The sequence below is a fragment of the Dreissena polymorpha genome, chromosome 14 (assembly GCF_020536995.1).
Source record: "Dreissena polymorpha isolate Duluth1 chromosome 14, UMN_Dpol_1.0, whole genome shotgun sequence".
NCBI lineage: Eukaryota > Metazoa > Mollusca > Bivalvia > Myida > Dreissenidae > Dreissena > Dreissena polymorpha.
The window spans coordinates 8,057,947-8,070,095 of NC_068368.1; positions in this window are offsets into that span (position 1 = coordinate 8,057,947).

Here is a 12,149-nt window from a genome sequence, read left to right on the forward strand (position 1 = left end):
AAATTCCTGAAATAGACAATAAAAAGTTGATTTAAATGATTTAGATTTCAAACAATAAAAGGCAGTACTGAATGTTTAAGGAATGATGGATTTAGTTGAGTTATTCAAATAATTACAACCAAATAACAGCATATCACATCAATGTTGCAATAACTACATTTAACTTACACAACGGTGAGACCAATTAGATTTGACTAGATATCGAGGTATGCATGGCGTTGTAGATGGCTGTAAAATGATACAAAACATTGGTAAATAAAAAAAAGGAACTGGATCTATCATGTATTACACATATGATGAGTTACATAAGATTCAAGCGGAGAGTTAACACTGAACAAATGATAATCCGAAACACAAAAATGGAACGAATCGTAAGTGTACGAACGAACAAAAATCTTATCAGCAAAATAGTAAGAAAATCGCTGAACAGTCTAATAAAATAGTTTGTATAATAATCAAATACATAAAAATGTATCAAAATATGCTCTTTCTATTTGTTTACCTGGACAATGAAGATTGCAAAGGGTTTTTTTAATACTGCAACACGGTTGACTCGCGTTACTTGAGGACTATTCACTTGCGTCTGGAAACAATCTTCATATATAAGATAAATGATTTAAAGGACAATCATATTTAATTAAATTGGGTTGGCCAACTGCCTTTTTATGACCTAAATCCTTCAGTGTAAACTGCCGTAGAAACAAATCCTACACCACTGTCCGCCATTGTTGTTTATTTTTTATCCGGGTTGATTCGCGGTAGATAGGTTAAACAGCACCAATTTTAAATTTAACATCAATAATCAAAGCTCTGACCTACTATTTAAAGTAACTATCAATCAAGTATATAACAATTTAAATATATGGAATTTAAGACATCAAATTAAATAAATAGCACAGTTGTTTTCAACCAATGTCGTATTTTTTCGTTACGACAATTAAATGAACTATTAAAATTTTAATATTGTTAAAGTCTGAGTTTTACGACATTAAATTACCAAAAATCGATTCCAATCTTTAGCGAGAGATGTTTTCTGTCAGATTTGACAAGAAGGTGCGCAGGTTTGTTTATAATCAAAATTCAAGGGCGCTTATGAAATACCGCGACTCAACCTTTGCCGCGAGTTAATCGGGTTTGAGTATAAAGAAAAACGTGACCAAACGATTTCTTGTAAAAAATATAGCGTTGTAAAAATCGGTCAGGTTACATACAACTAACAATCAAGCTAAGGGACAACACACAGTCACTTGTGTTGCAGAAATATGTAAAAGCGCTGCCTCAGACTATTTTGCAATATGTCTTTTACCATAACGAAATTACCGCATAATGTGTATCTCCTGATTACATGCTACTATTATAAGATGGTTTGTCTCCTGGTCTTCTGCTGGTGAAGATGAAGTTCAAATTTATTAATATTTAAATACTAGAAAATAAATATTTGTGATGTATGTATGCAGTTCTTTGTATTACCATACATATCATCGATGTTGTGATGTGTTCAGTCTTCAGAGACTGTCAGCCATATATCTGGTGGTGTTTAATCGCACTGTGTTAGCGCTCTAACAGACTGTTTTTATGTCGGTCGTACACATTGTGTTATAACCATGCACCTTAACTCGGATTATATTTGGTACATAACTTGTCTACCGTCATGGCGGTTGGAATGGCCATTTAACATGATGGCATACAAACCGAATTGTGTATATTGGGACATTCAATGACATTAAAAAGTACACGTATCATATACTATAAACGTAAAACTAGTAACGATAGATACCTTAAAATAGTATAAGGTTCAAATCGTTAATTAAATTTTACTTACTTGGTTCCTCTGTTTATTTTATTTTTTTTAAATCCTGAATTGAACGAATATTATTATTTTATTCCATTTTAATTTCCCGCAACGATATCTTTTCATACGACACATGAACACTAGCATGGTACCATTTTAGCATTCGTGTGTCGTATGAATAGATATATTCGCGGGAAATTGAGCATTTTGTATCTACAAAAATCTATGTAATCATACCACATATAGCGTTGAAATTGTGGCTATTGCTATAACGAACACTGATTGTTTAGGTGTTAACTTGATATTACGAAATACTTTACGAAATTTTCGTTGATTTGGAGCGAATAAAGGCTTTAACTGCATATGCCAAATGCTGTAACTGAAATGTTTTTTGAATTGTCCACTAGCTGTCATGAAAACGATCGAAGTCGTGTATTAACATGTATTTATATAACTTTTACAATATATCGCAATACCCGAGATTGTATTCTTTTAAATTACATTTGAATCATGGGTCTATGCACAGTATAAAATTCATGCGAAAGTACGCGTTTTGTATACGCGTGCTTTTTAGGAAGAACATACTAGCCGATTTGCGATATGTATGGTTTACATCAGAGCTAAGTAGACATTACTCTGACCACTAAATTGAACAATATATATATACGACTTTATAAAAATATTACAAGTCGCTGTTTTATTAGTAAGTCTGATAATTAAACACGCTTTAGTTTCCCATATTGAGTCACAAAAGAAATAGTTGAAGACGTAACATCACCCAGATCTAACATTTGATCGTTTTACAAGATTTTTGAAATTCATTGCCACGGCTCAGTTACTCGTGAAAACGAATAAGTCTGTTCATTCAGGCTTAAATAACAAATTTGACACTAAGTCCTTGTAATAATACATAATTATCTGTAAGCTTGTAAGTGTTGTTAACAAATAATTATCATTGAATATCGTTGCTACATTGACGTCTTAACTAATATGATACAGTTAAACTGCGTGTACTTCGATTGACTAGTAACTACTAAAGTACTTTAAACGACAAAATAGGTTGTCACCACGATTTGGTTATTTCGCTCACATAACAATCTTGCACATCGAATGCTTTTAATGTACAGTGATTTAAAAGAGTTTCAAACAACCTTATGTCTGGTATATTAAGTTTTCATTAAATTAAATATCTGTATACCTGGGTGGCTTCAATTGCTTGATTTAATTACAAGTATGTTTTGCTCCGAGATCACAGTTACATATATGTTATTACACTTGTTGAACACAACACAATTGCTACATGTAGTTGTTTCTGGTTACAAGTTACTGGCAAACTACAATAACAATCAATTTACCACAACAGCAGGGTTATACGCACTATTTCCATTTTACTTACTTTGGTAGATAAGTTAACACAACAATACCATAGTATGGTTGTCCATTTAAGGGTTTTCAACTTTTGATTTATATAAAAAAATTACATGGATACCACGCGCATATCGACTGGATAACAACCACTTCGAGTGGCTAAAAACTAATCTTTGTGTTAAAATGTAATAGCTTAACATTAGAGGAGTTTTACTAAATAACGGTTGACACACATATTTTTACATTACTTAAATTGTGGAGTGTATTTATGATCAGAAATCAATGAGTTACTTCAAGCCACAGCATTGTGTAAAAATTAATAGCATGTTTAAACTAGATACACGTGTGTACAGCTTGATATCACTGTTTGCCTCTCCTCCAGACACGCCGTCGTCTCTCTACGTATAAAGCGAACACATTTACCTATCACTCGTGATTATACATTACGCAATACGTGAGGACCCTAATTCCGATATTCGGTCAAACAGCGTCATTAACAATGAAATAAGATATCCAATTCATTGTTAACTAAGTCGCATTTGATGTGTGTTTGGAGATACATTTTCTTGTCATTAGATTCGTAAAGAGTCATAAGCTGACGCGTTCTAGCAAGAAAAGATCAATTTGTTTACTATTTATAAATGTATCTGTCTTTGCAAGAAAGCTTAGACGTGTTTAATCTCTTTCTTTTAGTATTCATTTATGCTTTGCATAATAATCATACTTACTGATAATGCAACGACAAAGAAGTTCTATTTTATATTATCAAATTCAATAATTCACTCCAAACTATGTACAGGAAGAACGTTAAGCTCAATAGAAAGTCCCTTTGCTTATCCACTAGGCGAGCAATATGGTGGTCCAATACAGTATTTGCTGAAATGGTGTTTACGAATTAGTATTGCAAACGTTTTACACAATCACTTTTTCGACTGCAGCTTTATTTAATGGTCCTAGCACCAAAAATAAAATCTGTTAGATTGTTCTTTACGACAGACCCACCTAAATGTCCATGAAACGAACTATTATAATGGTGTCGGAGGCTGAAAAGTATGTCCGGTTAGCTTAATAACTGATAGCACATCTTCATGTTTACAAATCTACCCTATCGCGTTTAACGGCATGTGTTTACCACAAAGCGAAGCAATTATGCCATAAAAGTGCAACCAGAAGTGCTTCATACGTGTCCGCAAGCGAAAACATAAAACACTTGAGCTTTTTTAAAAGAGAAGATTTGCTTTCCATACTAGTTTTGAAACATTGTCAAGTAAATCAGCATGCAATATATTATTATCAATGAAATATATTATTAAAAAAAACTTTACATTCTAATCATCAAAAACTTTCTGCTAGTTTTGTTTACAATTTTTTCTCATTAAATGCCCGAATCTGAAAAATCATTGTTTTACTGTTTTCAAAATAGAACGAAAAATCCAGAACTAGTTTTGGAAGATTTTACAGGAATGTTTCACGAATAAGGTCGGTTATGTAATTTAATGAATCAGTTAGTCTATAATGTATTAGCAGAAAGTAATAACACCCCTACAGTTTTACCCAAATCTCTGTGATTTTAATGCGTTTTAGTAATTGCATACCTCCGGTCTGTGAGAGTTAGAACGAAGAAGTTATACATCATCCGACGTGTAATTGTTAAAAAACGGAATTCTGCAAGCGAACACTAGTTTGACTTGGGAATTTATTATAAAAAGTATTATACGCTACGACGAAATTTTACTAAATATCATTGTAAGTTGTCTGGTTCTGTCATAAAAAGAATTGTTATAAAGTCATATTGACATGATGGAATTGTTTAATGCTATATGTTACAAGTAGTTCATTAAAAAATATAGATTGTGGGAGATGTACAGTTTTAAGCACTGAATGCTTTGTACATCTAGTACATTTCCAGTGCACAATTTTATTGGAAACACAGTATTTTCCCACTAATAACCAATACATATTTTGTATGATGTCGGGAAGGGTAAAACTTACTTTTATGTTTGGCCTAAATAGACACATGATTGATATGTTCAGATAATAGCACGTCGTAAATTGATTATGCAAACGTTTAGTGGTCCGCGCTTTTGAAGCGCGCCATTATTCCAGCTAGTAGCATACTGAAGCAAATGTTGTATTAACGTATGCCCTTTTTACATACAAATGATCATGAACTCTTAACAAAACAGGATGGAGACCATACAGATTATTAACTTTCCGTCAAATTCAATAGCCATTTTACTTATGCATTGTGTTACTTTCATATTGCATATACTACTTTGAATGTACATGTATATATGTGGGGCAATACATGTGGTTAAGCTAACGGACTGTTGTGTTGGCATAGTACAAATATTTCTTCGATGTTTACAACCCTAACCCGTATAATATCAACACGGTCAAACTGCAGCTACTCAAACATTAGAGAGGCCTTATTTTTAGGGAGTTTTTTAGCGTGCAAGTCAAACGGTACAGGTTCAGAATTGCGAAGGCACAAATTACAATAAACACATTCTTCTATCATTGTAGAAACAATTTTAGTTATTATGACTTTATGACATGAACACTTAATTGCAAACCGACTGCCAAAGCAGATTTATCCGCTGATTTTACCAACACATAAAAACATTTTATTAATAAATTATGATATATATTTATTTCTGGTGCGAAACTAACACTGTTTTTCAAAGTATTCATGAATGGATAAATGCATAGAAAAACTTAAAAGGATATCATTGAACCTGAAGTAACTTTGAAACTGACATATTGACGCATTCAACAGATCATCGACTGTTTACTTTTTGTTTATATTGCTGAATGATTAAACTAAATAAATAGCGTCTTTGGAAATCGCTGAAACGAAGTTTTATCCACGCTTAATTGTTCGAATCGATGAACTAGCACATACTAATAAGGTTAATTAATTACTGAACGCTCGTCACAGAGGTGGAAGCGCGCGATGTGCATCAAAATTTATTGTTAACAACGCTGTCGTGAGAAATAAGTGGTACCTATTTTTCAACGGGAAACTACATGTAAAAAGGAAATCACATGGCATATTGGGTCAGTTTATGTTAGTTATTGTATATAGTCTTATAGACCTCTGTACACGACTTCAATCTTATTCACAACGATCGGTAAGTTATAACGTCTCGGTAAATTAGAATGAACACGTGGTTTAAATGCGGTATACACTATTACTTAAGATATGATGTATCACACGAAATTCAATACTCCGGCGAAAAAGCCTCGGGGATTCGCCAATTTGTAAAATGTAATGCTCATTACAAAGCGTTTGGATTTTATGAAGCCCGGATAAAATGAATTAGAAATCTCGTTTGCTTAGATTTCATTAAGATTCGATCTTCTGAATACTTTGTGAAGTGTGTTCATATTGGGAATTGACATTTAAAAGATACAGCGTATTTGTTTTGCTACACCTCGTGCTTATTTATGATTTACGATAGATAAAATAAACACATATACGGTGGCTTAAATTAAACATTGCTATGAGTACATGCGCAATTCAAATGAACAAACAGGCCCGGTTCAGATTGACCAGGACGATAAGGGATGGGTGGCAAATGCAACACTTATCTCCCCGCTCGCAGAAGCTGGGCCCAACGGTAAACTTATATATATGCGTTCACCTGTATTTCAAAATTTATGTTGTCCTGCCTGAGGCTGCATTATGTGAGGACCAGGAGTGCGCTGCTAACTCCTCCCTAATTAACTAAATGCACTCACAAAAGTTGGGACACATTTTAAATTAAAACTGCAATATCCAACTTTGTTTATTGAAAGCCGAAGTAACCAGAATTAACCCCACCTGTCTGAACAACGAGTCTTACCCTAATTCGATGATAATTGCAAAGCACACATGCTCAAAATGCCCTAGTCACTTCAAAAACTCGGTTTATGACAAGATCGCCGGGATCTTTACTCGTTAGTGTTCTTTCCGATTTCATGAAAATAAAACTAACAGTGTAATTATTACATCCATGTTTTGGACTAAACTAACCATAGTGATCGGTTGTTTAAATACGAAGATGATCACAGGCGTTTTGTTCATTTTGAAAATATTTAGAAATAATTTGTTCAAAGAATATTAAAATTCACTATCGAGGGTGTGCAAAAAACATTGAACATACCAACATTACACAGATTTTAGAAAATCACCCTCAGGCTTCGTATATTTTAAGCATAGACAAACATTCAACGTAGTGAACAGTTCGATACACCGCTATGTAAACATAACACATCAATAAACACTTATTCCTGCTAGTTTGGTTTATTATATTATATTATATTATATCATTTTAAATTATATTATATTCTGTTTTATTCCATTATATTATATAATAAATTATGTTATATCTAATGTATAAAAAATTTACAATGTCCTTTCAACTTTGTTTGAGCTTGTTTCTATTGTTATCATTACAATGTTACCAAAATCGTCGTGGGTTTAAAAATAAATAAGGCATCTAATATCTCCAGTCTGTAAGAGTTACAAACAAGAACAGTTATTCATCATCCGAATCGGCATTGCTAACAAACTAAACCATACTAGAGAGCATTAGTTTTACATTAGAATATATGTTTAATAGGGTTATTAACGATGTCGCAATAACGAAATATTTTAGTCAAATGTCTAAATGTCTACATTGACCGTGTATAAACGGTAAGTGGTTCGCACTTTAAGAGCGCGTCATCAATACGAACATCCAAGTTAATAGAATGTAACGCACAGGGTAATTTACTCGTAACCAGTGAACTGTAAGGTCGTGATAGATTTTAGTATTTAATTTGTAGAATTTATCTTATGCGTTTACGTATTAATGTGACTGTGTTTTCAAACAAGCAATACGTGTTCGTGCGCTTGCTGATCTTAAAATGGAGTATGGTCAAGTATTATGTGGCTTCTCAGACAGCAGATGATGTGAAAAATCAATTGATGTGAAATTACCACGAAGTTGTTCAAAACCGATGAATATAGCAAAAACGTCCGCCCGCTAAAAGATCAGAGAAAAACTGTAGATGTTAGCACATCTTTGGCTCTTAATAGTAAGTCTTTTTTGTTAAGTGCATTATAAAAAAACAACAAATTAAATTAAAACATTTCAATGGCTTCATTGCCATATTGTTTTTAATTAATGTGCTTGTACCATTTCGTACCATGTTTTATTGAATTGTGTAAATGTCAATAGATACCGAAGGTGTTATATCTTATTTGTAATATGAGCATCTGCTTTGTTATTCAAGAAAAAACAGTCAGATTTGAACGTGTGGTTTTTATATACACATTTATTTATTATGAGTATAACCGAATTAAAATCCTTAATACACAAACGCAGTGTATTCAAAACTGACAATGTTATTGTAATTACATAGACGATATATGTTTACTTTTTTCACAGCTACTCTAATACTTTTCCCTTAAATATTCAATCTAATTATGATAGCAAGGATGGGTGAATTGAACATAACCATTCTATACAGTTGAGTGCATTCCCACATTAGTGAAATTACTTTTCATTGCAAAGCAAGTTTAGTCTTACATCGTTAACAATACGCGGCATGGCCGTGGTCGCCGTGGCGTATTGGATAAAGGTCTGCCTAGCGACCGGGTATTCACGGGTTCGATCCCCACTGAGTGAGCGCTTTTAAGATTTCACCAAAGACACCAAGTACTGGTTCTAGGCCCTGGGAACGAACTCGAGAGCGTTAAAATAAGCCTGAGGCTTTCGATGCAATCGAGCCAAAATAAATAGTTTTAAACTTATTAAACCGATATTAATATAAAATTTCTTACATTCATCAAAGAAACTTAACTGTCGCCCGTTACAACGCGAAGATGAAAGTTCAACATGTTACTGTCCATTCCATTTGGCTTGTAAGTGAAATGATTTTCAACCAACAGTAATTTCACAGGTTTCACGTTAATCTTAAAAGCGGTCTATATAAAATATATTACATGAAATTACGTGATAACAGCAATGTACTTTACTATCATCCTATTTTTGAACATAAGCCAAATTTTATCTTCATATGTCTGGAACGGAATAAAAAAGATCTCAGTTGATTGATTTAGTTTTAAACGAGTTTAAAGCGTGTGCAGTAAATCGGATGTTGTGTGCGATATTTTCAACAAAGTTTAAATGGAGGAAGACTTGAACATAAAAATGGCCATTTGTTTGATGCAAGTTTAAATATAACAATGTTACAAGAAATTGTACTGCTTAGAGTTACTAAATATTTCATATCTGAATATTTAATTTCAATTTAAAAAAAGGGTACGGGGATACTAAGTATTACATTTTTGCAGTGATGTGGCATAGTTCAGACTGTCGTAGGATTCGAAACGAAGTGAAACTCCCGTTGCAAGTAATTACTCGGGCCAATGCCCTCTTGCAATCATAAGTACGTTATAATAAACTTGGCTTTGTTTCCGTTTAAGCTATAATTGATTTCGATGAGCGAGATGAAAATTTGAAGATCAGCTGTTGGCTTATGCTTGCGTGGTTTGATGAGTTTCTTCAGTGGGAGCCAAAGGACTACGGAGGACTTATTATGCTTTCATTGGTAACACTATTGTATCTACAAATACATATTGTTTAGCCGATGGAAATAAAATAAAAGTGTACAGTTACTTGTGTAAATGAGAAAACTGATAAGATCATCTTGAAAATAAAGATGCACATTTATATAGCTATGCTGTTAATAAGGGAGGTATATTATGATTAATCCACTTGGTTTTGTTTATGGTATATGCACACATCAGAATATTCAAATATGGGTCTTATAAATGAGCAGTATATGACTTCTAACGCTTTCCTGTCAAGAGTATGTTTAAGTCGACGCATAATATTTAGTCGAGTCCATGCTTTGTCCTTTATATGTGCAATATGTTCGTGCCATGAGCAGTCATTAGTCAAGTGGAGTCCTAAGTGTTTATGGACAAAAACTTCAGTTACGTTTTGCGTTGTAAGAGGGGGTGAATTGGCTTGTTTAGTTTTCGAGATATGATGAGGGATTCTGATTTAGACGGATTAAATATTACTAGCCATCGTTGTGCCCACGTATTTATTCGGTCAATATCAGCTTGCATTTAGGTTGCTGTTTGATCAGGAGAATTGACAATCATATACAGGCTTGTGTCGTCTGCAAAGAGATTAACACATGAGTGGATATTCGACACAATGTCATTTATGTATATTAAAAACATAAGCGGTCCAAGAATAGATCCTTGTGGGACACCGGCAGATATCTTTGCAAATCTTGATTCAACCCCTGGAAGAACCACCTTCTGTTTTCTGTCAGACAGATAGTTTGATATCCATTTAAACAAGTCCCCTCGTATGCCAGCGCAGTGAAGTTTGTATAGAAGTCCCTTGTGCCAAACCTTGTCGAAAGCCTTACTTATATCAAAGGAGACAACTCTAACTTCGAGGCCATAGCCCAGGGCTTTACAAAATTTGTCATAGATGTAAGTTAATTGATTAACGGCAGAGTCCCCTGGGATGAAACCAGACTGGGATTGGATGAAAAAAGAGTTTCCATGTAAGAAGTTAAAAATGTTCTTGTAGAGTATCCTCTGAAAAAAAACTTTTCAAGAGTACTTAACAGAGATATAAGTCGATAGTTAGATAGCAAAGATGGATCGCCTTTTAGCGATACTATTAAACCTAATTCACTGTACTACTATGGTGAAAGACGCCAACAAATGCTCCATACTAGACTCAGAACTCGTTGTAGTTCATTAAATCAAGACCTTCATATGTGCAATATTGTTCAGTCACCCTTATGTAGTTGTGAATCTATCGAAACCGTATATCATTATTTTATAGAATGCGACCGTTTCAGGCAACAACGTGAAGTTCTGATCAATACAATTACCCCTTTGTCACCTACATCTCTTAACACATCATTGTATGGAGATGAAAGTATTGACTTTTAGAAAAACACTCTTATTTTTGATGAAGTTCATAAGTATATTAAGCATAGTAAACGCTTTTATACCTAGTTGTCTGTCTCATCAAAAACATCAAATTAAAATACAATCAAAACTAACAAAAAGCATTTGTTCAAACATCTGTGTTCCACACTATATCGGTACGTTTTATTAGCTTCCTTCGTCCGATCCCGGTCTCAATGTCTTGTTTTGCTTCTTCTAATTGTATTAGAAAATGTTTCTTTTATTTTTATTTTTTCCTTCTATATTACAAGTTTCCTTCTTTTGTTTAAAATGTCTTATTGTATGTTTACTAAAACATTATAACCACCCACTGAATCGTAAAGTTACAATCCTGCAAAAAATATGTACGGAGAAGAACTATACAAGACTTGGTCTTTCGTTCTTATCCATTTTCAGAACATGTAAATCAATTGTAACTATGTATGCATACTTTGTATATAATATGATTGTTCTTGAAATAAATTATGTTTAAACTAAAACTAACATTATTTGCCACAGAAGGACGTTGGGAGATAGGTACATGCATTTTACTTCGTGTCCAACTCATAATTACATTAATTGAACTTGTGCATTCGGATATCCGACTTGCTATAATACTATCAAATATTGTATTCATGGCAATGATACTCGGAATAGTTTATCTTATTTATTTGTATTCGACGCTGTATAACTTTAAAGAAAATGTTATTGACACACACGATCTCTCTCGTAACTATATACTACGTATTTCTGTATTTGAATACGATTGCTGTTGAGCAAGTGTTACATGTTGTTATTAAGTTGCTTATTTTTGCGTTGTTGTTGTTCTTTTATTTTTATATTATAATTGTTCCTTTCGTGAATTGTTGTATAATTTATAAACAGGAGAGAACCCAAATAAATTATACGCTTCCTTCTAATTCCTTTGTAATTTTAACAATTTATTATGATATTGTTGTATTGTATATACTTCTTAACATGTATATATGTGGGCAAATACATGTGGTTAAACTAACAGATTGTTTTGTTGGCATG